The following is a 25,799-nucleotide window of genomic DNA, read 5'->3' on the forward strand; positions in this document are numbered from 1 at the left end:
GCGTTTAAAGACAAGAAACATTCACGAGTAGGAGCTGTTTGCGAACCACAGAGAGAAAACTAAAGCAACCTGCACCAGACGGAATATAAGAGAGAGGGGACAGGAAGCGTGTCAGGAGGGCCAAGAAAGGAGGAGGACGAGGAGGCAGAGAGAAAAAAGCGATCAGCCAAGGAAAACGGACGCGAAGGACCATCCACAACCAACCACACTCTCTCTTCCCTTCCCTCACACCCACGTACCTTCACATACAACACGGACAATGGCTACCTCTCTTCCGCCGGCCAATTACCGCTTCCGTCCCTCAGATCCACGACAAACAGCGGCCTTCACGACGCCTAATCCCCGCCACGCAGCTTCAGACGCCACGCTGAATATGCGAACCACTGGGGACGGCAGGAAGGGCCAGGCGAGGGGACAGGTCTTGGGTACACTTGATCTTGTATTCCCTTTCTTCTGCATCTTCAATATTCGTCACCCTCTTCCTCTGTTCTTCCTTCTATTTCATATATTCTCTTTCTGTTGTTTTTCATGTATTTCAATTCTCCCTTCCTCCTCTTTTTTCCTCTGTACTGTTTGTCTGCTGTTTTCTTTTATTTTTTTTATTCCTCTTCAGAATTCTCTTTCTTACAACTCTTCTGCTTTCTTCTTTATATCTTTTTTTTGGTTTTCTCTTATCTTGTCTTTCTTCATCCTCTTCTTTCTTCTCTTTTTTCTTATATTCTCGTTTCTTTTTTCTATGTTTTCGCTCTTCTTCCTCTTCAATATATTTTTTCTATATAATCTCTTTTTTTTAATCTTATTTTCCTTCGTCCTCCTCAATATTATTCTCCCTCTTCTCATTATTATTTTTTGTTTTATATTTTCTTCTGCTTTTTACTCAGTACATTCCCTTGTTACTGTCTTTTCAAAGTTATTCTATTCTCCCTCTTCCTCCTCTTTCCGAATTTACATTATTCTCTTCTTTTATTTGTCCTTGTTCTTACTTGTCCGTTTTAATTCTTCCTAATATGGCTCTAATTTGTCTATGTTATTGAAATGTTGCTAAAGGTTGTCAATTTAATGAGACAGTTTATCTTTTTGCTTATTAATCTCTCTCTCTCTCTCTCTCTCTCTTTTCAAAGTCTAAGTAATATATGGAAAGACGAATTCCTCTGGAGATATTCTTTACTCTCTACTTCCCTCCATTCAGTCCGCCTCAGTGTGTCTTCATTTTCAAGTTTCTCTCTCTCTCTATTCCGTGTCTTATTCCGAAATCATTTTTACCTCTAAACGAAATTTTTATGTCTTTCACTGATACCTACCAAAGATTTCCACACCGCGCCTCTTTCTCATCTTTCATCATTCCTCTCATCCGTGTTCGCTCCCTCCTCCTCCTCCTCCTCCCTTTCACACCTCCGTCGCCTCTCCATCACTCATTCTCCTCTCAAACTAACCGTGTTCTCCATTTTTATCGGAATTCTTTCTTTGTCTTTTCTCTCTCTTCCCCCTTTCACTCGTCCGCCCGCCCGCCCACCCACCCAACCCTTCCTTCCTTCCTTCCTTCCTTCCTTCCTTCCTTCCTTCGTGTCCCCGGTGTATTTCTTCCTCCGTGGCCCTTCCCTGTCTATTCTCCTGCCCCGCTGACTCGATATTATATGACATGGATTAGAGGGACAAAAATACAGGACGAAATAAATGTCTCGCCTTGCCACTCCCGAGAGAAATCGTCAAAGAGTTGTTGTTGGCGGCCTTCCCTGGAAACTTGATGCTTCCCTTGAGAGAGTTTATATAAGGAAGATATATATATATATATATATATATATATATATATATATATATATATATATATATATATATATATATATATATATATATATATATATATATATATATATATATATATATATATATATATATATATATATATATATATATATATATATATATATATATATATATATATATATATATATATATATATATATATATATATATATATATATATATATATATATATATATATATATATATATATATATATATATATATATATATATATATATACTTTACAGCTAAGGAGACAGTTCAAGGGCTTAAAGAAAGAAAGAAAAAAAGCCCGCTACTCACTGCTCCTGAATAGAGATCAAAGGAGTGTCCAAAAAGTGAGGTCAATTTCGGGAGGAGAGGTGTCCTGATACCCTCCTCTTGAAAGAGTTCAAGTCGTAGGCAGGAGGAAATACAGATGAAGGAAGATTGTTCCAGAGTTTACCAGTGTGAGGGATGAAAGAGTGAAGATGCTGGTTGACTCTTGCATAAGGCGTTAGGACAGTATAGGGATGAGCATGAGTAGAAAGACGTGTGCAGCGGGGCCGCGGGATGGGAGGAGGCATACAGTTAGCAAGTTCAGAAGAGCAGTCAGCATGAAAATATCGATAGAAGATAGAAAGAGAGGCAACATGGCGGCGGAATTTGAGAGGCAGAAGACTATCAGTATTAGGAGGAGAGTTGATGAGACGAAGAGCCTTTGACTCCACTCTGTCAAGGAGAGCTGTGTGTGTGTGTGTGTGTGTGTGTGTGTGTGTGTGTGTGTGTGTGTGTGTGTGTGTGTGTGTGTGTGCGCGCGTGTGTGTGTGTGTGTGTGGGTCATATATCCCCATACCCAAGACCTCCCTTCCTTTCCCATTCCTCTGAGATGTGTGTCTTCCATCTTCCCTTTCCCAGATGGTCCCTTCCTTCCCCTTCCCGCCACGAGTCAAGGGCGGCGTCAGGAGACCTCTGAAGGGGCACCTCACGTGGAGGAGGTAAAAAAATAATGAAAAGAGGAGAGCTGGCCGGTCCCTTGAGGCTGGAGGGGGGGAGGTTTGGAGGGGAAAAGGAGGGTAGGGGCGAAGGGGGCTGCCTCTTGTACCTCTATTGATCCCCTTGTCCCTCTAGAAGCAAGTGTTTCTTTTGAGTGAGGGCGAGTGGCGAGGGAGGCGGAGAAAGGTGAGGCGAAGGGCGGCGGGTGAGAGGCACGGACAGAAAGGCGAAGCTGAAGAAACGGGAGGATGAAAAAGTGAGGCGTGAGTGTGTGCTGGTGGCGAGGGTGACGGTGAAAAGTGAGCGTGTGCGTGTGTGTGTGGGGTTGGGAGGAGTGTGTGTGTGTGTGTGTGCATGTGCGTGTGTGTGTGTGTGTGTGTGTGTGAGTGTGTGATACTTAAATACAGCAACAAACAAGAATAAAAGCATTTCCATTTAGTTTACTTTCTTCCCTATTAGCTGTTCTTCCCTCCCTCCCTTGTTTTTCTTTCTTTCCTGGTTTATTTTCCTCCTTTTCTGTTCTTTTACTTTCTTTGCTATTGTTTCTTCCCTGCCTGTTTTTTTTCCTCCCTCACTTTTCTTTCCTCTCCCGATGTTCTTTCCTCTCATTCTGTACTTTTCTCCTCTTATTGTTATTCTTTCCCTCCTTTCCCTTAGCTGTTCCATATGGCTACGCGAATTTCTAACGAAGCATCAGATAGCAAATGAGGCGTTAGTATATACATATTTATAGGTGAAAGAGGAGGAGAAAGAGGTGTAGGTGGAGGAGAAAGGGGAAGGAGTGTAAGTACGGAGGAGGAGGAAGCAGATGAGGATAAAGAATAGGAAGTAGAGAAGTGGAGGAGGAGGAGGAGGAGGAGGAGGAGAAGGGAGAGAAGGAAGAAGGGATAATAAAAGGTGGTAACAGGAATAGGAGAGAGAAAAGAAGAGAAAGGGGAGGAGGAGGACAAGTGGAGCTATATGCGGAGCTGGAGGAAGAAGAGGAGGAGGAGGAGGAGGAGGAGGAGGAGGAGGAGGAGGAGGGGGAGGGGTGAATCAAGTGTGCATGTAAAAGGAGGAAGAGAACATTGAGGTGGTGTAAAAAGGAGGAGGAGGAAGAGGAAGAGGAGGAGACGGAGGAGGAGGAGGAGGAGACTAAGGTGGGAAGGAGGAAGAAGAGAAGGAAGAGGACTAGAAAGAAGAGAAAAGACGAATCAGGAGTGGGTGTAAAAGGAGAAATAAAAAAAATAAAAAAAACACAAAGAAAAAGAGGAGGATGACAAGGGGATGAAAGGCAGAGTTGAAGGAAAGAAAAGAAACAAAGAAAAAGAGAGAAGGAGAAGGAGACGAAGACTGGGATATCAAGAAAGAAAGAAAGAAAGAATGGAGACACAGAAGGCGAGAAGGAGTGAAGGAGAGACGAAGGGAGGAAGTAGGAAGAGAGTGGAGGAAGAAGAAAAGAAGAAGAAAGAAGAGAGGGTTGGGGTTTCAGCCGTAGGAGAGAGAGAGAGAGAGAAAGTGGGGAAGAGGAGTAATGTGTCGTGTCATAAGTGGGCGGTTAGTCAACAGGGTGAAGAGGAGGATGGGAAGAGGGGAGAAGGGGAGGAGGGGAAGGGCGAAAAAAAAGAAAAGCGGAGAAAATAGGAAGAGAGAGTGGAGAGAGAGAGAGAGAGAGAGAGAGAGAGAGAGAGAGAGAGAGAGAGAGAGAGAGAGAGAGAGAGAGAGAGAGAGAGAGAGAGAGAGAGAGAGAGAGAGAGAGAGAGAGATAGACAGAGAGATAGAGAGAGAGAGAGAGAGAGAGAGAGAGAGAGAGAGAGAGAGAGAGAGAGAGAGAGAGAGAGAGAGAGAGAGAGAGAGAGAGAGAGAGAGAGAGAGAGAGAGAGAGAGAGAGAGAGAGAGAGAGAAAGAGAGAGAGAGAGAGAGAGAGAGAGAGAGAGAGAGAGAGAGAGAGAGAGAGAGAGAGAGAGAGAGAGAGAGAGAGAGAGATCATGATAAAGAAAACTTACTGATATCGTCAGGAAAAGTTAAAATGGGAAACACAAAACACATATACGATAAGACGAGAACTTACGAAAGATGAAACAAAAAAATATAACACGAAAAGAAATAACAAGAAATAACAAAAAAATAACACATCAGATACAAAACAAGTCTGACCCAAAAACTATAAATGCATAAATAAATAAATAAAATGATTGCCAAAAGAAAAAGAATATAATATCTGGCTACATAACTTCCCATGAACAACAGAGAACAATGCCTTCCTCTCTGTCCTTAAAAGAAAAATACAAAGGACAAACGTTTCAGAAGCTAGAGCTTTAAGAACGTTTTTTGGGTCCACAGCTGACAAACGCTCATGTGACTCTAGCTAATAACGTTCCTGAAGTCACAGCTGATAAACGTTTTTTATTATATAACTGACAAATATTTCTGGGGCTACAAAAAGCTGATTAACGTGTCTTGACCCACAATTGAGTTACGTTCCTAATTTAAAGCTGACAAATGTTCCTGGGGATACATCTGACAAACGTTTCTGGGGCTACATAAAGCTGACAAACGTTCCTTGAGCTACTGCCGATTTACCTTCCTGAAATTTAAGCTGATAAACGTTTCTGGGACCACATACAGCTGACAAACGTTCCTAGAGGCATGCTGACAAACGTTTCTGGTGATACAGCTGAAAACGTCTTCGGGGACTTAGCTGATCAACGTTTCTGGGAATAGCTGCCAAACGTTTCTGAGGGTACAGCTGATAAGACGTTTTTGGGCCTACATCTCAAGCTCTTAGAACCTTCCTCTTGACAAACACTTCTCAGAATCGTCCCGTAAAAACAAACTCTGAGGGTGATTGACTGCTCTGCCCTGCGCACCGATCTTCTTATCTTCTTTCATCTTCACTCCCCAATTCCCTTTTCTGAGCTGCTTTCATGTCCCTGCCCTATAATTCCTTCCTCAGCCTCCTTCCCTATATTTCTTCGTCGTCTCTTGCCTGTAATTCCTTTCTCAACTTTTACCCGATATTCTTTCCTTTTCTCTTTCCTTTAATCCTTTCCTCGACCTCTTTCCTCTATTTCTTCCTCTTCTCTTGGTTCTGATATTTTTCTCGACCTCCTTCTTATATCTCTTCCTCTTCTCTCTCCTCTAATTCCTTCCTCTACCTCCTCCTTATATTCAATCCTCTCTCCCCTCCTTTAATATAATCTATTTATTTTTTATCTTCATTGTACACTCAAACTATTTTTTCCTCGTCTATTCTGTATTTTTTTATTATTTTCCCATTACTCAATTTCTCTTATCCTCTTGTTCATTGTTTCCCCAGATTCTTACCTTTATCCTTCTCTCCTCGTATCATTTCGACACTCCTTTCTCTCCTCTTCTCTCCTCCTTTCCTACATTCTTTCCCTCAGTCTGCACTTTCCCTCGTATCTTCTCTACGCTCACTTTTCCCCTTTTCCTTCCTCATTCCCTACATTCTTTCCCTCATCCCTCCCCTCCAGTCGTATCTTCTTCCTTCCTGTTCCTTCTTCACCCCTCCATATCTCCATTCAACCTCATCCCGACCACCCATTCATCTCCCTCTCCCTCCGTCTTTTTTACCCCTCCTCAAACAGCCTCTTATAATTCTCCCTTCTTCAATCGCGTCTCCTCTTTTCTAGTTAACTCTCCGTTGGTGTTTATTCTTTCTTCTCGTCTTTATTCGTTCCCTTTCGCATGTTCCTTTTTATTCGTGTTTCCCTTGTTCGCTTCTTACATTCTATATGACTTCCCTTCCTTCCCTTCCTCTTTCTCTTCCTCACTGTCTTAATTCATTCCCTTCCACATCTTTCTTTTCATTTGCTTTTCCTTTCTTTGCATCTATTTTTCTCATCCCACATTACTTCCCATTCCTTCCCTTCCTCTATTTCTACCTCCATTCTCTTCTAAATCCTTCTTTTCTCTCATCCTTTTCTTTCTCTCCCATCTCCTCTTCCCCTTCCTTCCATTCTCCCTCATTCATCTTTTTCTTTCTTCCCCGCTCTCTGTTTATCGCGTATCCTTCTCCTTTTGGGCTTCTCCTTCCTTTTCCTCCCTTCTTCTTTCATTACACTCCTCTTCACTTCCTGCTCTACTACTTTTCGTCATTCCCTTCTGTCAATTTCTTATACTGTGACTATCTATTCCTCTCTCCTCCTCTTCTTCCTCTTCTTCCTCCTCCTCCTGCTCCTCTTCCTCCTCCTCCGTCACCTGTGTCTGGAGAAGTCGTGTGTCCCTTACAGCTGAATTTACGACTCGCTTCCGGAGACAGTTTTGGTCTCGTCGATGTGGCCACGTGTGGGGGAGAGAGGGAGGGAGAGAGGCTGAAGAAGAAGGAGGAGGAAAGGAGAAGGAGAAAGGTATGTAAATGGAATAAACAATGGAGGAGGAGGAGGAGGAAGAGGAGGAAGAGGACAAAAATGAAATGTGAAAAAAAGTGAGTCAAGAAAAGAAAAGGTGCGAGAAATAGACATGGAGAAGAGATAAATGAACATTCAAATGAAATAAATGTTGTGGAAAATATTTAAACAAGAATAAAGCATTAAAAAAATCGCTTCCCACAGAAAAAAATTACATAACACAGAAGGAAGTTAACAGGCAGAAAAAATAGAAGCGGAAGCTTGTGTGATAAAGTTTAACAAGAGAAATGATGAAATATATTTGCTTTGAAAACTGAATTGTGTGTTGTGTTTAATGGGGAAAAGTAATAATGATAATGGTGGTGGCGGTGATGGTGATGATGGCGTTGTTATTGTCGGTGGTGATGGTGATGGTGATGGTGATGATGGTGAACACAAAGGGGTGAGGAAACTGGTTATTAATCACTGAAAGAAATAACAAAACTTCAAAAGAGTGGAGGAAAAAAGTTTAAACACATTGAGAGAGAGAGAGAGAGAGAGAGAGAGAGAGAGAGAGAGAGAGAGAGAGAGAGAGAGAGAGAGAGAGAGAGAGAGAGAGAGAGAGAGAGAGATAGAGAGAGAGAGAGAGAGAGAGAGAGAGAGAGAGAGAGAGAGAGAGAGAGAGAGAGAGAGAGAGAGAGAGAGAGAGAGAGAGAGAGAGAGAGAGAGAGAGAGAGAGAGAGAGAGAGAGAGAGAGAGAGAGAGAGAGAGAGAGAGAGAGAGAGAGAGAGAGAGAGAGAGAGAGAGAGAGAGAGAGAGAGAGAGAGAGAGAGAGAGAGAGAGAGGAGGAAAGGGTTCGAGGGGAGGAGGGGGGAGCCTATTTTTTTTTTAACTGGATAATGACACACAAACTTATATTTCAAAACAAAGGAGGAACAACTCTTAAGATTATTTATTGCCCGTACATTTAGTTTAATTTCCAACAACAAAAAGAACAACAGAAAGTACGTAAATAAATCTTCCCCGACCAGAACACAAAACTTAGAAATTATATAACCTTGATGTATATATATGAATGTGTGTGTGTATGTGCGTGTGTGTGTGACTGTTTCTCTATCTATTTACTTATTTATCTATCTACCTCACTAATTAACAATGTCCCTGGCCCTTCCTTCATTTCTTCATCCCTATCTTCATTCATTCCCCACTAAACCTTTCCCTTCCTTTGTATTTCCTTTCTCTTCTTCACCTCTTACCTAATACCATCCCACCTCACTCCCGTTCCATAGACGCATAATACACAGAAGAACAAACCTCTCTTTTGGCCACTCCTCTGAACGGTTTTTATAGCAGTGAGTAGCGGGCTTTTTTTATATTATTGTTTCCTTTATTTTTGCTATTGAGCTGTCTCCTTTGCTGTAAAAAAAAAGATAAGTATGCAAGAATGGCTCCTACAAAAGAGGCGCTAAAAACGAAAAATGCTAAAAAGTCAAGTCTGAATGAATAAAAAAAATGAGACGCGCAAGGCAAGATAATAGCCGAGAAGAATGCAGAGAGGAAGGGCGGCGAGGAGGATGGGCGGTGCGGCGGCGGAGGAGGAAGAGGAGCCGGGCAGCAAGGAGGACGGAGGGAAAACAAAAGAACGGACTCGCATTTTTAGGGAAAGCAGGGTAAAAAAAAAATGAGCCAAGGGGGAAAGAAAACTCATTAACAAAAGAGGCAATTTAACGACGAAAAAAATAATATTGAAGCCGCTACTGGTAAAAATATATAATAAGTAAGAAAGGAGGAGACTGCGAAGTGGAGGAAGGAGAGGAGAGAGGGAGAGAAGGAGTAAGCAATAAACAATAGTGATTTGGGAGGAAAGGAAGGAGGAAGGGAAGGAAAAAGAGCGGAAGGAGGCGAGAGAATATATGAGGAAAGCAAGACTGAGTAAACGAGAAAGCAAAAAATAAAGACAATACTGGAGAGAGAGAGAGAGAGAGAGAGAGAGAGAGAGAGAGAGAGAGAGAGAGAGAGAGAGAGAGAGAGAGAGAGAGAGAGAGAGAGAGAGAGAGAGAGAGAGAGAGAGAGAGAGAGAGAGAGAGAGAGAGAGAGAGAGAGAGAGAGAGAGAGAGAGAGAGAGAGAGAGAGAGAGAGAGAGAGAGAGAGAGAGAGAGAGAGAGAGAGAGAGAGAGAGAGAGAGAGAGAGAGAGAGAGAGAGAGAGAGAGAGAGAGAGAGAGAGAGAGAGAGAGAAAACCAATACAATACATAAGTTCAAAAGTATAGTATTTAACTCTTTTTGCTACTTGATCTGCTACTTACGACTTTCTACTCTAGCTCATCCTTATGCTATCCGAATCCCTAATGCAAGAGTTAACCAGCGTCTACATTCTTTCATACCTTTTGCTGTGAAACTGAAACTGTCGTCCTTCTCCCTAAGACTTGATTACTTTCTAGACATTTCTCCAACTAAATTTAACCATCTCCTTCGGATACTCCAGATATTTTACATTTACAAGCGATGTATATCAAGCAGATTCATGATGATTAAAAAATGAGAAAATACGAAGGCAAAAAAAAACAGCTATGGGAGAAAAATACAAGAAAGATGGAAGGTTATAATTGAGGTAGTGTTGGTGAAAGGAGGTGTTGCAAAACATAGAAATGAGAGGAAGAGGTAGAGGAAGAGAGCGAGAAGTGAGATGGAATAAAATTAACAAGATTCACATGAAGAACAGAAAAGGAAGGAGTGATCGGAAAAAGAAAACCGACAGACGAACATTAAGAACTGGGAACGAACGAATGAGTAGGACCAAAGAAAGACACTATGAAAAGAAAGAGGGAAAGAGGCACAGAAAAGAGCGAATTGAAGAACGAGAGGGGAACAAATAAGAACTGAAATGGAAAAAAAATCAGAATGAAGGAGCCAGCGAGGGGAAGAGAAAGAGAAGGAGAGGGAAAAGCGAAACAAAGAAGAGAGAATGAAAAAGTGAATGAGAAACAAGGATAAAGGAAAGGCATAAAGAAAAAGCAATTAAAGAAGGAAAGAAGCACAAATAAAGAGTGTTAGGGGAAAGAATAGCGCAGAAGGAAGGAACCAGTGAAAGAATAAGAAGAAGGAGAGGGATAAGCCCGACAAAGAAGAGAAGGAAAGTGCGAATGAGAAACGAAGATAAAAGAAAGGCATAAAGAAAAAGCAATTAAAGAAGGAAAGAAGCACAAATAAAGAGTGTTAGGGGAAAGAATAGCGCAGAAGGAAGGAACCAGCGAAGGAATAAAAGAAGAAGGAGAAGGAAAAGCTCGACAAAGAAGAATGAAAGTGGATGAGAAACAAAGATAAAAGAAAGGCATAAAGAAAAAGCAATTAAAGAAGGGAAGAGGAACAAATAAGGAGTGTCAAGGGAAAAAACAACGCAGAAGGAAGGAACCAGCGAGGGGAAAAGAAGGAGATGGAGGAAGAGAGGGGAAAGGAGGAGTGAAGGTGAAAGAGAAACCATGATAACAGAAAGGCATGCAGAAAAAAAGCAATTGAAGAAGGGAAGAGGCACAAAGAAGGAAGGAAAAGCGGGGAAAATAAAAAAAATGATGGCTTGAATAAGAGAGTGAATATGAAAACAAAAGGAGAAAAAAAGGCAGAGAAAAGCGGGGATTGAAGAGGAAAAGAATCACATAAAAAGAATAAAAGGAAAACGAATACAAGAGAAGCAAAGAACCAGGGAGGAAAGAAAGAAAACGGGAAGGAGAGAACCAAAAGCGGAAGCAGGGAAAAATAGAGCCTGAGAGTGAGTGAAAGAGTAAGGAGGGCGCCGCTGTGGGCTCCGAGGCACCTCCAACAAACACATCGTTACCACACTCCCCAGCAGAGGCGGCGGCTCCTCGCAGCCTCATATTGCCGCGGCCTCAATGTAGAAGACGCCTCGAGGTAATATCAGAAGTGTGCGGCAAGAATGGCTGCGAGGAGGAGGAGGAGGAGGAGGAGGAGGAGGAGGAGGAGGAGGAGAAAACGAGATCAAGGAATGGGGTGAGAAAGGAGGAGGTGAAGGAACCGGAGAGAGAGGAGAAAAGAGTACAGGGAAGTGGGAAAGAAGAGGAAGAAGAGAAGAAAAATGAGGAGAAGCAAAGAGAAAGGAGGAAGGGGAGGAAGAAGAGAAGGAGATAAGGTATCGAGCAATAGAGTGAGAAAGGAAGGAGGAAAAGAAGGAAGAGAAGAAAATAGATCATGGAATTGGAAGAGAAAGGAAGAAATGGTGAATAGAAAAAGAAATAAAAGGTAAATAGATCAAGGAAAGGGGCGAGAAAGCAAGAAAAGGTTACATAAGAAGAGGAAAGAATATTATCTGCAAAATAAAGAAGTAGGAAGAAGAGGAGTAAAGGAGGAATAAGAAATGAGGAGAGGGAGGGAAAGAGGAGAATAGGAGGAATATGAGTAACTAAGAGATAAAGGGGAAGGAAAATAAAAGGAAAATGACAATATATAAAATGGAAGGAAAGAAGACGGACGGAGAAGGAAAGAGGGAGGAATGAACTGAGTGTGAAAAGAGGAAGAAGGAAAGAATTAGAGACCAAAGGGAAAGGGAGAAAGGAAGGAAATTGATACTGTTAAAGGAAGAGAGAAGAGGAGAGGGTAAGATGTAAAGCAAATTAGGAGGGAGAGAGAAAGTGAGAGTGAGGAAAGCGAAGACGATGGAGAAGAAGGCAGAATGCTAAAGGCAAAGAGGGAGGAGGAGGAAGAAAGAGAGGGAAGATTGAGAGAGGTGAGCGAGGTAAACTTAAGGGGGAACAGGTGGAAGGAAGTATTTAGGGGTGAAAGAGAGGAGAGAAGGAAGGAAGGAAGGAAGAGACAGGTTAGAAGACATAGGGATGGAGTTAAATATATGTAAGAGGAGACGTGGGAAGAAGGGACGATAAAGGTCAAGGAAAAAGGAAAAAAAAATGTCGCGAGGAAAAGGCAAAGAAAAAAGATAAATCGACTCTTTGATGATATAGGATGATGCAACAACCTTCCTTCGTCTATATTCCCTCCTGCCTACGACTTAAACTCGCTCATGAAGGAAGTATCAAGAAGGCACCTCAGCATCTGAATTTGACCATCTCCTCTGACCACTCCAACTATCTATTTTTTTTACAGGAGCAGCTCAGCGTGTTTCTCTCTTTTACAGCAACGGAAGCAGCTCAAAGGCACAAATAAATGAGAACAAAACGCTAATCACTGCTCCTATATAACAAAGTAAAGATGAGTAGCCACAAGAAAGGTCAGTTTCGGAGAGGAAGGTGTCTTGATACTAACCCTTTAAGCTGCTTCCTGTGCCATAAGAAAAAGCACACCACTTCTTTTCCACAATCGAGTTTAATATACAAGAACCTGAGGCCGCCTTTCGGACGCGGCATTCTGTTTGTTTGCCTTGAAACGTCTCGGTATTGGACCAAAATGTTGAGGTTTGCTGCGGCTATATTTGAAACGAGAGAGCGAGAGAGAGAGAGAGAGAGAGAGAGAGAGAGAGAGAGAGAGAGAGAGAGAGAGAGAGAGAGAGAGAGAGAGAGAGAGAGAGAGAGAGAGAGAGAGAGAGAGAGAGAGAGAGAGAGAGAGAGAGAGAGAGAGAGAGAGAGAGAGAGAGAGAGAGAGAGAGAGAGAGAGAGAGAGAGAGAGAGAGAGAGAGAGAGAGAGAGAGAGAGAGAGAGAGAGAGAGAGAGAGAGAGAGAGAGAGAGAGAGAGAGAGAGAGAGAGAGAGAGAGAGAGAGAGAGAGAGAGATTGGTGGATGCTGCAGACCCCCCAGCCCAGACGCAGACTCCCAGCTCCGTCGATTCGCTGGAACACCGCAGAGACGTCGCAGCGCTTGTTGTTCTCCACAAAGCACAGGTGCAGGAAGTGCCACACCTGGTGGGACTACGTCAACCTCCGAGAGTCACCACGCGGGACATAAGAACGGTGCTATCCCGTGGTGACGCAGTGGAGGTGCCACGTTCCCGCACCAGCCAGCACCAACGCACCTTTGTGAGTAGAGTCTCCCGGATGTGGAATGTGTTCACGGCCACCGTCCCTCACGTCCGTGGGATGAAGACACAAGAAGTTAAGCTGGCGGCCCACCACTGGAGAAGCACACTTCCTACCCCAATGACACTTTAAATGACAGTGCAGTGTATATATATGACAGCGCAGTGTGGATATATGTGAATGTATATAATGTATATTTTTATCTTTAGATATTTTTTCTCTTATATAGACTATGCCCTTTGAATAGGCAGTACACGGCAGTGTACCTTTGGGACTTTGTAAATATATATGTATGTTTAAATAAAGAGAAGAGAAGAGAAGAGAAGAGAAGAGAAGAGAAAAAAAAAGAGAAGAGAAGAGCAGAAGAGAAGAGAAGAGAAAAAAGAACGGAAGGGAAAGGAAGGGAAGGGATAGAGAGAGAAGAGAGAAGGGAGAGGAGAAAGAGAGAAAAGGCAGAAGGAGCAGGAAGGAACTCGACGTAAATAAGTTTGTAATCCAGGCCGAGAAATGGGGCGTGGTGGGGGTGGAGAAGGAGGAGCGAAGGGGTCAAGGGGGGGGGGGGTGAGGAAAGTGTGGAGAACCAAGATGTATATACACACTTCCTCCCCCCCACAAAAATAAAAGTAAAGAGTAAAGAAAAATAAAGCAAAAGCAAAAAGTAACGTTGACGCGAGCAAACAACCTCTAAAAAAAAGTGCTTGTGTGTGTGTGTGTGTGTGTGTGTGTTTGTGTGTGTGTTTACGAGGGTTTTTCTCTGCTCTCTCTCTCTCGCTCTCTTAGTTTTGAGTTTCTGGGCTAAAGTGACGCTACTCTTTTTTTTTCGAAGTTTACCCTCGACTTCGACTCCATTTGACCTTTGCACACGGCGGAGGAAGGTCACTGGGCCAAGCTTCACGATCCTTCCTTCTGCCTTGACTGAATTGAGAACATACACACCGCCTTGCCTCCTTTGTCCCTCCTCGCGGTCTCCGAATCCTTGAAGCCGTGCCAAGGGAAGCCAACTACGCCTCAGGATGCATGTAACTCGACGCCCTGACCTGACCTGACCTGACCTGACCTGACCTGACCTGACCTGACCTGACCTCTGCTTCGACTTGTTTACTTCGTTACAGACGTCAAGGGAAGTGAAGGTTTATGTCTTGTATGTCTTCTTTTTAGTTCAAGGTGTTGTTCTGTGTTGTTTTTTAGTGTTTTGCGGTGTAAGGGTTGGGGGGGAGTATGTGTGGGGGTGGAGTGTGTGTGTGGGGGGGGTGGAGTGTGTGTGTGGGGGGGGGTGGAGTGTGTGTGGGGGGTGGAGTGTGTGTGTGTGTGTGTGTGTGTGTGTGTGTGTGTGTGTGTGTGTGTGTGTGTGTGTGTGTGTGTGTGTGTGTGTGTGTGTGTGTGTTTAAATATGTTCGAGGAAAAAACATATGTTCAGAATTATGCGTAACGACGAATTGGTGACGGTTCCAGCTACAGATGTGTTATTGATAAGAAAAAAATGAATAAAACAAAAGCTGTCTAGAAATGAACACATTTGAAATAGTTATTAAAGAAAACTCAGCTGCAAAATATGTGATTCGAAGCGTGAGAAATATATGACATCGAATAATATTTTTTAGCAGGCTCAAGTTTTAAAAAATATAGAAATAAAAGTAAGGATATAACGCAGGAACTTTCATTTTACGGGAACGCAATGTAGTGACACACCCAACCCAAAATAAGAAGTCAACGTTTACTTAGGTGACCTCCGATAAAGACAAAACTATGAGGCAAAAGATTTTTCTGCAGAGGTTACGAAAAAGGATAACGATAATAATAACAGTAATAATAATAATAATAATAATAATAATAATAATAATAATAATAATAATAATAATAATAATAATAATAATAATAATAATAATAATAATAATAACAACAACAACAACAACAACAATAATAACAATAACAGTAATGATACCACCACAGTCTGCAAAAAATCTCCCTTCCTCCCCACTCACGAAAATTTAGGAAAAAAATTGAACGAGAAATTCCTCGGATGAAAACACATACAAGGCGGAGAAGGAGAAAGGATGGGAGGGAGAATGCTGATGATGGTCAGAAATGTTGAAGGGAAAACCAACGAGGAGGAAAAGGAGGATGGGAAGGAAGAGGAGGAAGAAAAGGAGAAAGAGGAAGAGAAGGAGACAGAGAAGAAGGAGGAGGAGAGAGAGGATGAGGAGAAAGAGGAAGAGAAGGAGACAGAGAAGAAGGAGGAGGAGGAGAAGGAGAATGAGGAAGAAAAAGAGACAGAGAAGAAGGAGGAGGAGGAGGAGGAGGTTGCTGAAAGAGATTGAATAAAAAAACGGGAGCAGGAGTGAGGACAACAAGAGAGGAGGCGTGAAGGCAGTAGAGGAAACAAGGGAATACGAATGAAAAGTCACAACCGAGAATCATTTAATCTGCTTGTCAAGACCTTCAGTGACGTGCAGAATAACAATATGACGAGTTTGCTTTTAGTACGAACAGGAACACTGATTTTTCTTACATTCCAACACAGTAACGGCCGATGCGATTTGGGGAAAGAATTCATAATTTTTGTTGGTGGAAGAAAGAAGAAAAGCGGAAGGAAAGAAATCGAAGGAGAAAAAAAAAAAGATGAAAGAGGAGGTTGAACAAGGTTGATGAGGGTCAGGATTTTTATGAGAAAGAAAGGCAGTCAGAAGGAAAGCGAGGAGGAGAAGGACGAATATGACGGCAAAGGAAAAAAGAGGTTGAGGACGATGAAGAGGAGGAAGAGGACGAGGAGGACGAGGAAGTTGAGGAATACTACGTGTGAAGGAGATGAAATGAAGAAGAGAGATGAGTAAAAGGAGAAACGTGAGGAAAAAAAAGAAGATAAAGAGAAGTAGCAGGAAAATGATACAACACGAAAGAGAGGCTGAGGAGTAGAACAGAAAGATGAGAGGAATTAGCAGAGAGAAGACGTTAGAAAGGAAGGACGAGAAGGAAGATACAAAGTAGTAGAAGTAGAAGTAACAGAAGAATAATCAGACGAAAGAGAGGAAGAGGAGTAGGAGAAAAATGAGGAGACTTCGCAGTAGGAGGAGGATAGAAGGAAGAGAAAGAATAGGAGCTGGAGAAGAACGAAGAGAAGAAGTAGAAGGAGGAAAACGAAGAGGAGAACGAAGAGGAGGAGGAGGAGGACCAGGAGGAAAAAAACGAATACGAAGAGCAGGGGAAAAAAGGAGGAGAACGAAGAGGAGGAGAACGAAGGGAGGAGGAGGAGGAGGAGGAGGAAGAGGAGGAAGAGAACGAAAACGAAGAGGAGGAAGGGAACGAGAGGCAGCCGAGTCAGCGCTGAGCCAAAGACTTCAGTGGGCGCACAAATCCCTCCCGCCCTCAAAAGACCTCCTGTTTACTAAGACAACAACACTTCCCTCACCCTCTTTCCCGGCCTTTTTCTCTCTCAGCCTCTTTCTCTCTCTCTGCTCATATTTTTTCCCTTTTCCTCTTCCTTTGTTTCGTCTCTTTTGGTTTTCTATGTAGCCTTTGCTCTTCCTCCTCCTCCTCCTCCTTCCTCCTCCTTTTCTTTTCTCCTTCCCTCTCTCTCTCTCTCTTATCGCAATGTTTCTTCCTGTTCTTCTTCGCTAAGACCTTTCTATTGAATCTTGATGGAAAGGAAAGTGTTACGTCTAAGATAATCCTCCTCCCTCTCTCTCTCTCTCTCTCTTCTCTCTCTCTCTCTCTCTCTCTTCTCCCCTTCTTCCCAAACATCCATTAAAGCCCCAGGTAAGCATATTGATTACAGGTGAATTGTGGGTAGGCAGACAGGTAATATATATCCCTGACAAGGTGAGATGTGTGTGGAAGCCTCGGTGGTGAGACAGTGGGACAGGATAGGAATTAAAACATAAAGAGATGTGAGGGAAATATAAAAGGAATGAAAGACTGAGAGAGAGAAAGAGAGTCGGAGAAAGTATAGCAGGAGGAAGAAGTAAAGAAATTGTGCTTTTGAAAATGGTAAAACGGATTAAGGAGAGAAAGAGGGAGGGAAAGAACAGAAGGGAGCGAGCTGAGAGAAGAGAGAGAGGGTGTGGAGAGGATGAAGAAGTCGGAGAAGAAAGCTTGAAGAGGAGGTTGAAGAGCGTGAATTGTCTAAGGAAAGAGGAAGACGAGGGGAGAAGGAGAAAAAGGACGAAAAAGAGGAGGAAGAGGATAAAGAGAAGTGTGAATTGACTCCGGGAAGAGGACGACGAGAAGAGGAGAAGAGCAGGAAGAGGAGAAAGAGAGAAGTGTTAAGAGGAGGGAAAAAAATGAACAGGAAGAGGAGGAAGAGAAAAGTGTTGAGAAATTACGAGAAAAAGAGGAACATGAAAGAATGGGAAGAAGAAGTAAAAGATGAGCAGGCGTAGGAAGGAGGAAAGGAGAGGAAAAAAAGAGGTAAAACATTAAGAAAAACGATACAAAGCGTTAGATTAATACAGAGGAGACAAGCAATGATAAAAACGAAGGAAAAAGAAGAGAAGGAAGGGGGAGAGAGGAAGGACTTAAAGGAGGGAGAGGAAGGCGAAGGAAAGGAAGTGGAAGGAGGGGAGGGAAGGTATAGATGGTTTCTTTTGTGCTCAACTAATGCCACAACGAAAACATGAAGGAGGAGGAGTAGGAGGAGGAGGAGGAGGAGGAGGAGGAGGAGGAAGAGACTGAAGGCTTACGACGAAGGAAAACAAGGATGGATAAAGCGAACGGAGGAAGAAAAGAGAAGACAAGAGGAAGAGGAAGAAGACAAACTGGATAAGTGAAACGAGATGAAGGAAGAGATGTAATGCGTATCAAGTAACTGCTCCTCTCTCTCAAATTAAACTCAGAAGAAACTAAAAAAAGAAATCTTGAGAGAGAGAGAGAGAGAGAGAGAGAGAGAGAGAGAGAGAGAGAGAGAGAGTGAGAGAGAGAGAGAGAGAGAGAGAGAGAGAAACTATTATTACTGTATTACTCTCAGAATTACGTCTTTTCTTAACATTTTTACATCGATCCTAATTCCAAGTCCTCGCATTTTCATGTCTTCACTTTTTAATGCAAATGATCATGAGTTTTCATCTCCATTTACTTTTATCTTCATTACGTTCCTCCGCCCCGTCTCTCTCTCTCTCTCTCTCCCTGGCTATCGTCGTTTTCTTTTCGCTAAATATCAACTTTATCACTCTTGCAGACGACGAGAACGGGAGGCGGGCGACCCACTTCCCGTTCTTTATGGCTCATTGTGGAAGAAAACGGAAGCGCGGAGTGAGGATTATGAGGCCGAAGTGAAGGTCAGGAAGGGACTGGTGGTGGAGGGCGAAAGGCTGGTGGCTGGTTGGTCAAGGAGATTCGAGGAGAGGTCAACGTTCTAATTGACCTCGATGCCTCAAACCCTGACCTCTTCTTTCGTGTTGGTGTTGATAGTGTTGATAAGGATGATTGTGATGGTGTTGATGATGAGAATTGTGGTGATGAAGGTGATTTTTGGTGGTGGTTTAGTCGTGGTGGTGATGATTATTGTGGTGTTTCGTGGTTATGGTAATAGGGGTGGTAGTAGTAGTAGTAGTAGTAGTAGTAGTAGTAGTAGTAGTGGTAGTGGTCGTAGTAGCAGTGGTAAAAAGAGTTAACAACAGGAAAAGGAGAAATAATACAATCACCAATAACGGCATCAACATCAACAACAACAACAACAACAACAACAACAACAACAACAGTAACATAACAACAATAAAAACATCACTATCACTACCACCACCATCACCATCACGACCACCACCATCACCATCACAAAGAGCAAGAACCAAACTAGTACCCGGAAGTAGCAGGACCAAAACTAGCACACCAAGAAAGAAAAAAAAGTGAAGAAAGAAAAGAAAAAAGCAAAGAAAATCAAAGCAAAAAGCAAACCCGCTGAGGATTGAATTAATAAAGTTGCTTCCTTCATAACGCAAGTTGACACACAAGTCCTGTAAAGTTGGTAATCACGGGGGAAAAAAGCTCTACACTCCCAGTTCAAAGTCGCCCTCCGGATACACTTTTTGCTGCGTGTTTTTCCTTCCTGGGAGCAGAGGGCGGTCAGGGGGGGGAGGGAGCGTGGGTCATGGTGGTGGTGGTGGTGGTGGTTTTGGAGAGAAGAGGAGGAGGAGGAAAAGAAGGAGAAAGACGGAAACGAGGACGAGGAGGAGAAAGAGGAGGAGGAGATGAAGACGAAGACGAAGAAGAAGACGAAGAATATGAATGAGAAGGAGAAGGAGAGGAAGAAAAAGAAGAAGATGAAGAAGAAGAAGACGAAGACGAAGACGAAGACGAAGACGAAGAAGATGAAGAAGAAGAAGAAGAAGGCAAAGGAAAAGGAAAAAAGGAAAAGAAAAAGGAGATGAAAAAGGAAAAGAAAAAGGAGATGAAAAAGGAAAAGAAAAAGGAAAAATAAATGAAAAAGAAAAAAAATTGATGAAGATGAAGAAGAAAGAAAAAGAAGAAAAAAAAGAAAAAGAAAAAAAAGAAAGAAACAAAGAAAAAGAAAGGGAAGTAAAGAAAAAAAATAAGAGGCAGTGGTGGTGGTGGTGGTGGAGGTGGTGGTGGTGGTGGTGATGGTGGTGGTGGTGATGGTGGTGGTGGAGGTGGTGGTGGTGGTGGTGGTGGTGGAGCTTTTGCTCACCTTTACTTGGGAAGGAAACTGTGCTACACATGTGCCCGCGAACACACACACACACACACACACACACACACACACACACACCACGCCCTTCACTCCCCTTACCTTGAGCTCCCATCCTTTCCCTTTTCTCCCCTTCTACAATGTCGGGAGGGAGGGAAAGGGAAGGGTCTTTGCGGGGAGAGAGAGGCATGGGAGAGCGGGGAGAGGGGGAGGGGCACAATGGGAGGAGAGGATTGGAGTAGGAGAGCGGCTGAGACTCTTAAATCTGTCTGTCTTTTATGTCAGATTTGTAAAGCCTTTCTCTTTTTTTTTTACCTTCTTAGTGTGGAGTTTTTGTGGGGGATTTTTCTGTCTGTCTGTCTGTCTCGGCCTTTCTGCTTGTGTCTACCTGTCTGTTTGTCTGTCCCTATCTGCCTTCGTCTTTGTTTGCATGTCTGTTTGAGTGTGTCTCTTTTTGTCTCAGCTGTTTTCTAGCGTCCTTTATATTTTTTTTATCTGCCTTTCTATATGTATTTTTGTCTGTGAACCAGTAACGACTACTGCGTCGAACTGTCTGTAGATATACCAGCTCAAATTCATCACTTCCTCAATACTTTTTCTCTTCTCTCTCTCTCTCTCTCTCTCTTTGGCGGTCCACACCAACCTTTGCTCTATGAAGTACTTCCTGAGCCTCTCCAAAGACTCACTAAGACGGTCGTGTTGGTTCTCTGCTTTTGTTTGTTTACCGAGGAGGAGGAAACATGGAAACATGGACGAGCAGGCAGCAGAAAGCCTGTTGGCTCATTGCGAGGCTGCCAGCTTTCAGTGATTTAATCAATCCGTCAGCTACAGGAGTGGCTTGCGGGAAGGATTAAAGCACCACTGAACGTACTCGTGGGTACGTTTAGTTCGCTCCCGACGCAGCAAAGTGACGGTCAATGCGATTTTTAAAGGAGTTGATTGTTTCCGCGCTAACCACTCCTGCAGGAAGGCTGTTCCAGTGGTGGACGACTCTGTTCGAAAAATAACTTCTGCCGATATTCGCAAAGCATCGCTTGGTTTGAATTGTTTTACCGTTATTTCTTGTTCGCGGGTTAGTTTGTAGGGTGAAGAGTTTAGAGTGATCAACATTGCTGAGTTTGTTCATGTACTTGAAGACTTGTATCAGGCCTCCCCGCAGGGGAGGAGGAGGAGGAGGACGAGGAAGACGAAACACGGAAACATGGAGGTGCAAAATACAGAAAGCCTGCTGGTTGACAACAAGGCTGCCTGGGTTAGTGATATAATCTCTTCTTGAGGCACCTTAGTGACGTTCAGTGTAAATTAATGCACTTGCAGTGCATTTGTGCGGAAACTTGCTAATATTTATAAAGTTCTCATATTAGTTCGGAGTAAAAACCTGGAGAGACTGACATTATTGAGCTCATTTATGCACTTTAAGATCTGCAACAAGTTCCTTCGTAATCTGTTTTTCATGGCAAAGAGAAGATAGGCTGCTTGAGCCGATCATCATACGGTTGTGCCTTCGACGATGGTATAATTTTCGTGGCTCGTCGCTGTTTTCTCTCAACCAGTTCGATGTCCTACTTGTAAGAAGGGGATCAGAACTGACTGTATATTCCAGGTGAGGTGTCATTAACGAGTTATATAAGATAACAGTACTCCCGGTGACTCACATTCAAAGTTCAATATTTCTCCTGATGACCTCGAGCTTGCAATTAACATTTTTGATAAAGACAATAGGTCCCAGCACAAGCCCTTGCGGTACTCGGAAGGCTGCCCTTTAGGGAAAAGTCGGTGTTTTCTCCAGGTAATTCATTTTGTAATCCTACTTATTTTAGATGTTCTCTTTATTGACTAAATGAAGTAATCCACCACACTGACATTTTTGGCTGCTGGTTGTACCGTAGCTATTGACGATATAAGACATATGTATTTTTTTTAAATGATTTTTTGGTGTCATGTTTCCGTAAGTCCATACATTTAATTGAGCAAGGGATATGGTTCTCCTAGTTTTTGTATGCACCTTGGAATAAGTCCAATAAGCTGCTTAAGCAGCGGCACTTGTTACTAAAACTGTGGGGGTTAGTATCGTCTAGGAGTTAAAGAAAATGCCTCTAATGTTTCTATTGTTGACTTTGTCACTGCTGCCAAGCCTTCAAGTCTGCTAAAGTCTTGTTTCTTTTCTTGAAAACCAATGTTACGCTAACCATTTTCCAGTCAAAAAGGACCTTGTTCAGCTATACGGGCTGACCCAAGATGTAGATCAGTGGCTGAAGGAGGAGGAGGAGGAGGAGGAGGAGGAGGCCATGTGTGTGTGTGTGTGTGTGTGTGTGTGTGTGTGTGTGTGTGTGTGTGTGTGTGTGTGTGTGTGTGTGTGTGTGTGTGTGTGTGTGTGTGTGTGTGTGTGTGTGTGTGTGTGTGTGTGTGTGTGTGTGTGTGTGTGTGTGTGTGTGTGTGTGTGTGTGTGTGTGTGTGTGTGTGTGTGTGTGTGTGTGTGTGTGCGTATGCGTGTGGATGTATGAGGCAGTGGTAAGATTTTACATAACACTATAATGAAAATCGCTACAAAGAAATCCTAAAAAAACAACACTGTCTAGTTTCCACTGTATTACCTTAAAAAATGAACGCTTCATACTTTCTGCTCCCATTTTTTTTTCTGCCAGAAGATGGAAAAGGCGACGACGAGAGCTTGTCAACAACTTCAAAGCTCTTCTGAGTTACCTGAGAATATGAGACTAAAATAATAAGCCGACCCTTTACGCCGGGCAGGATGTTGACGAAGCAGCGCCGCGCCATACACTCCCCGTCTCGTGATCCTCGCAAACAAAACACGTACGCACACACACACATGCACACGTATGGCTTGCAATTGCGAGTCCAGGCCGTGATGAGAGCCCGGTGAATGAATAAAACCCACCCCTCTCTCTCTCTGTGTGTGTGTGTGTGTGTGTGTATGTGTGTGAGTGTATCAATCTCAATATAGACAGATATAGATAGATATAGACACAAACATACATCGAACTAGAATATTTTCTTGCTGATTTTACTAGAATTGTGACGTCCTTTCCATTTCGGGATATTTCCATTTTCCTGTTTCCTCGGGGCACTGACCTTCCCCAGACGAGGCCTCGCACAGCTGTTTCTGTCAACCGTTGAGCCATTTCTCTCTCGTCCATCTTCTATTTATTGGCTGACTATCCCCGGGACCAGATGTTGTGCGCTTTCTCTTCCATTTGTGATTCTTCTGTCTCTCCGACATTTCTTTAACATATAGATATCCAATATTGATTTTCTTCATATGATGCTTTCCGAAAGTTTTGAAAATGCTGACCAAGCAGTCGTCTCAGCAAGATGGTGAAATGTGTGGGTCTGAGTCCTCGGCGCTAACGTCGGGCAGCAGGTCGGTGGCAGTAGGAACAAATCTACCACAAATGTACCTCTTGGCCAAACTGAGGTGCTGCCGGGCGAGGCATAATCAGGGCGACAAGTTTTCCAGTTATTTATACATATATCTATCTATTTATCAGTTATTTGTTCTGTGTGCTAGAGCCGTAGTTTATTAAACTTAAGCTGACTCATATATTCGCGCTGCTACCATCTACGCGTGTCTGCGTGGGTAGAGGTTATAAGGTGTCTGGCTGCGATTCCACGGTCCTCGACTGTACCCTGAGCAGAGGAGTCGGCTCACGGCTCACAGCTCTTGTTCCTCACTCGCGGATTGGTCGATGAGTGGGAACCTGGGGGCAACTGAGGAAGCCTAAGGCCGGTAGGCAGCGATAACCATGTAATGGTCGGAGAGCCCGAGGCATGGGGGAGCGGGTACTAAACTCTCACAAGCCAGGAGGAAAAAAATATGGAACTGAGCCCCGATGCAACAAGCAATAAAATATTTTGTCGGGTGTGATCACAGAGAGGACGAGTGATGTAATTTGAGCATCTTGACACGCCTTGGCGGCACGAGACAGATGGCAGAGATGAGGCACGCGAGGAGGACGAGAGGCGAAGTGGAGGTGAGGGGAAAAGTGCAACGTAACGCACCAACTCAGACGGGCTGCTCCGACCTGGCCTCTGTGCTCCACGGCGCGGCGCTCTCCCGAAATAACAAGCTGGCGACGAGGGGCGGCAGGGAAGGCGGGGAGGGCGGAGGGTTCACCACGTTAGGAGAGGCGGAGTGTCAGGACTTTCAGAGGTTGGCGGGAGATCAAGACGTATGAGCATATTGTTGCAACGGAGGCTCAGCACATAAGATGGGAAGGGTCAGCAAGCAGCAGTATGGTTCTGCACACACGAGGTCCATCCTTCCTGACGCTTACCCTCACCGACGCCCAGCAAGCGGAGGCGATGTGTTCCTCCCCCTTCCCCTCCCACGCCCCGCCGTCTGCAGCTGTCGGCCGAGACTGACACAAGGGCGAAACGTAAGAGTGAACTTCGGAAAGAATCAGAGAGGAAAGAATGATTTATCAGTCTACGCACCCACCGTTTTCCTGGAGAGAATAAATGTACGTGATTCATTGTAATATTTTCTTATTTGTTCTTTCACAATATTTCCCGTCGAGCATGATTTAAATCCGTTCATGCATCAGTTCGTATTACTCCAATAAATAAATGTACAGCATCTTTTATATTCTCGTTCATTTTGTTTCCTCTTACTTTCCATCGTTTTCAGTTCTCTCCTCTCTCATTGTTTTCCTTCCTCTGCAAGCTCTCCCCGTCAGCCCTCGTTCCTTCCCTTTTCATTGGGTCTTAATTAAATACACTGGTTTCAGTTTCGTTCGTTTCTGCGTCCGTCATCTTTGTACTTCCTTACATGCTGAACATCACTTTACGATACCTTTGTTTACTGTACCTCGTCCACTTACCTCACAAACTGTCTATCTATTCATCTATCTCCTTTTCTTTCCCTCTCACCACCTCTACCAATACCTTCAACTTTTTCCTTTTTCCTCCATTCCTCTCCCTCTCAATCTCCCATCGTCTACCTTTTCCCCTATGTCTACCGCCTTCGCCTCGCCTCACCACGTCCTCCTTCGCCTCCATCCACGTCCACCTCACCTCCACCTCCTCCTCCACCTCGGGTCAGGCCACTATTGACTCAGGAGGGGAGGGCTGTGTCAACAAGCGGTTCACTTCCCTAAAACGCGCCACTGCATCCACGGTCTTGAGGGAGCAGGACGAGGAGGAGGAGGAGGAGGAGGAGGAGGAGAAGGAGGAGGAGGAGGGAGAGAGAGAGAAGCGGCCCACACTCAAGAGAAAAAAAATATAGGAGGCGTTGGAGAAATCGAAAGGAAGGTGAGAAGTCGAAAAAGGAGGAAGGAAAAGGCGAAGACGGAAGGACAAGTGGATGGGTAGTTGAGAGGTGAGAGTTGAGGGGAGGGGAAGGGAAAAAGTAGGAGGAGGAGGTGAAGGGAGGTAGGATGAGGAGACAGCAAAAGGGGGAGAGGAAGATAAAGAAAGGGGAAGAAAACAGAAGGGAAATGGAGGCCAAAGAAGTGGAAAAGGAGAGAGTAAATAAAGAAAGGGTAGGAGAGAGAAGGAGGAAAGAGGAAGAGAAGGGGAGATCAGTAGAAGGAAAGAGAATGGAATGGAAGGGAGGGGAAGGAGAAGAGAAGAGAAGAAAAGTGAAGAGAAGAGAAGAGAAGTAAAGGAAAGGAAAGCAAGAGAGAGAGAGAGAGAGAGAGAGAGAGAGAGAGAGAGAGAGAGAGAGAGAGAGAGAGAGAGAGAGAGAGAGAGAGAGAGAGAGAGAGAGAGAGAGAGAGAGAGAGAGAGAGAGAGAGAGAGAGAGAGAGAGAGAGAGAGAGAGAGAGAGAGGAGTGCCAGCAGCAATAAAGGGAGGGAAGGAAATCTGTTATGAGGAAGAAAGTCTGAGAGGAAGACGCGTTGATGATGGATGGCAGCGATCATGAGTGGCGCAGGAGAGGAGGAAAATGAGGAAAGCGACTAAAAGAAAAAAAAAAGTAATAATGGAGAATAGGTAAGAGGAATAAGAGGAGGAGGTAGTGGAGGAGGAGGAAAAGGAGAAAAAACAGGAGCAGGAAGTGATGGTGGAGGAGGATAAAAATATAGAAATGGAGGAAAAGGAGGAGGAGTAGGGAGCG

Source organism: Eriocheir sinensis, chromosome 46 (assembly GCF_024679095.1).
Source record: "Eriocheir sinensis breed Jianghai 21 chromosome 46, ASM2467909v1, whole genome shotgun sequence".
NCBI lineage: Eukaryota > Metazoa > Arthropoda > Malacostraca > Decapoda > Varunidae > Eriocheir > Eriocheir sinensis.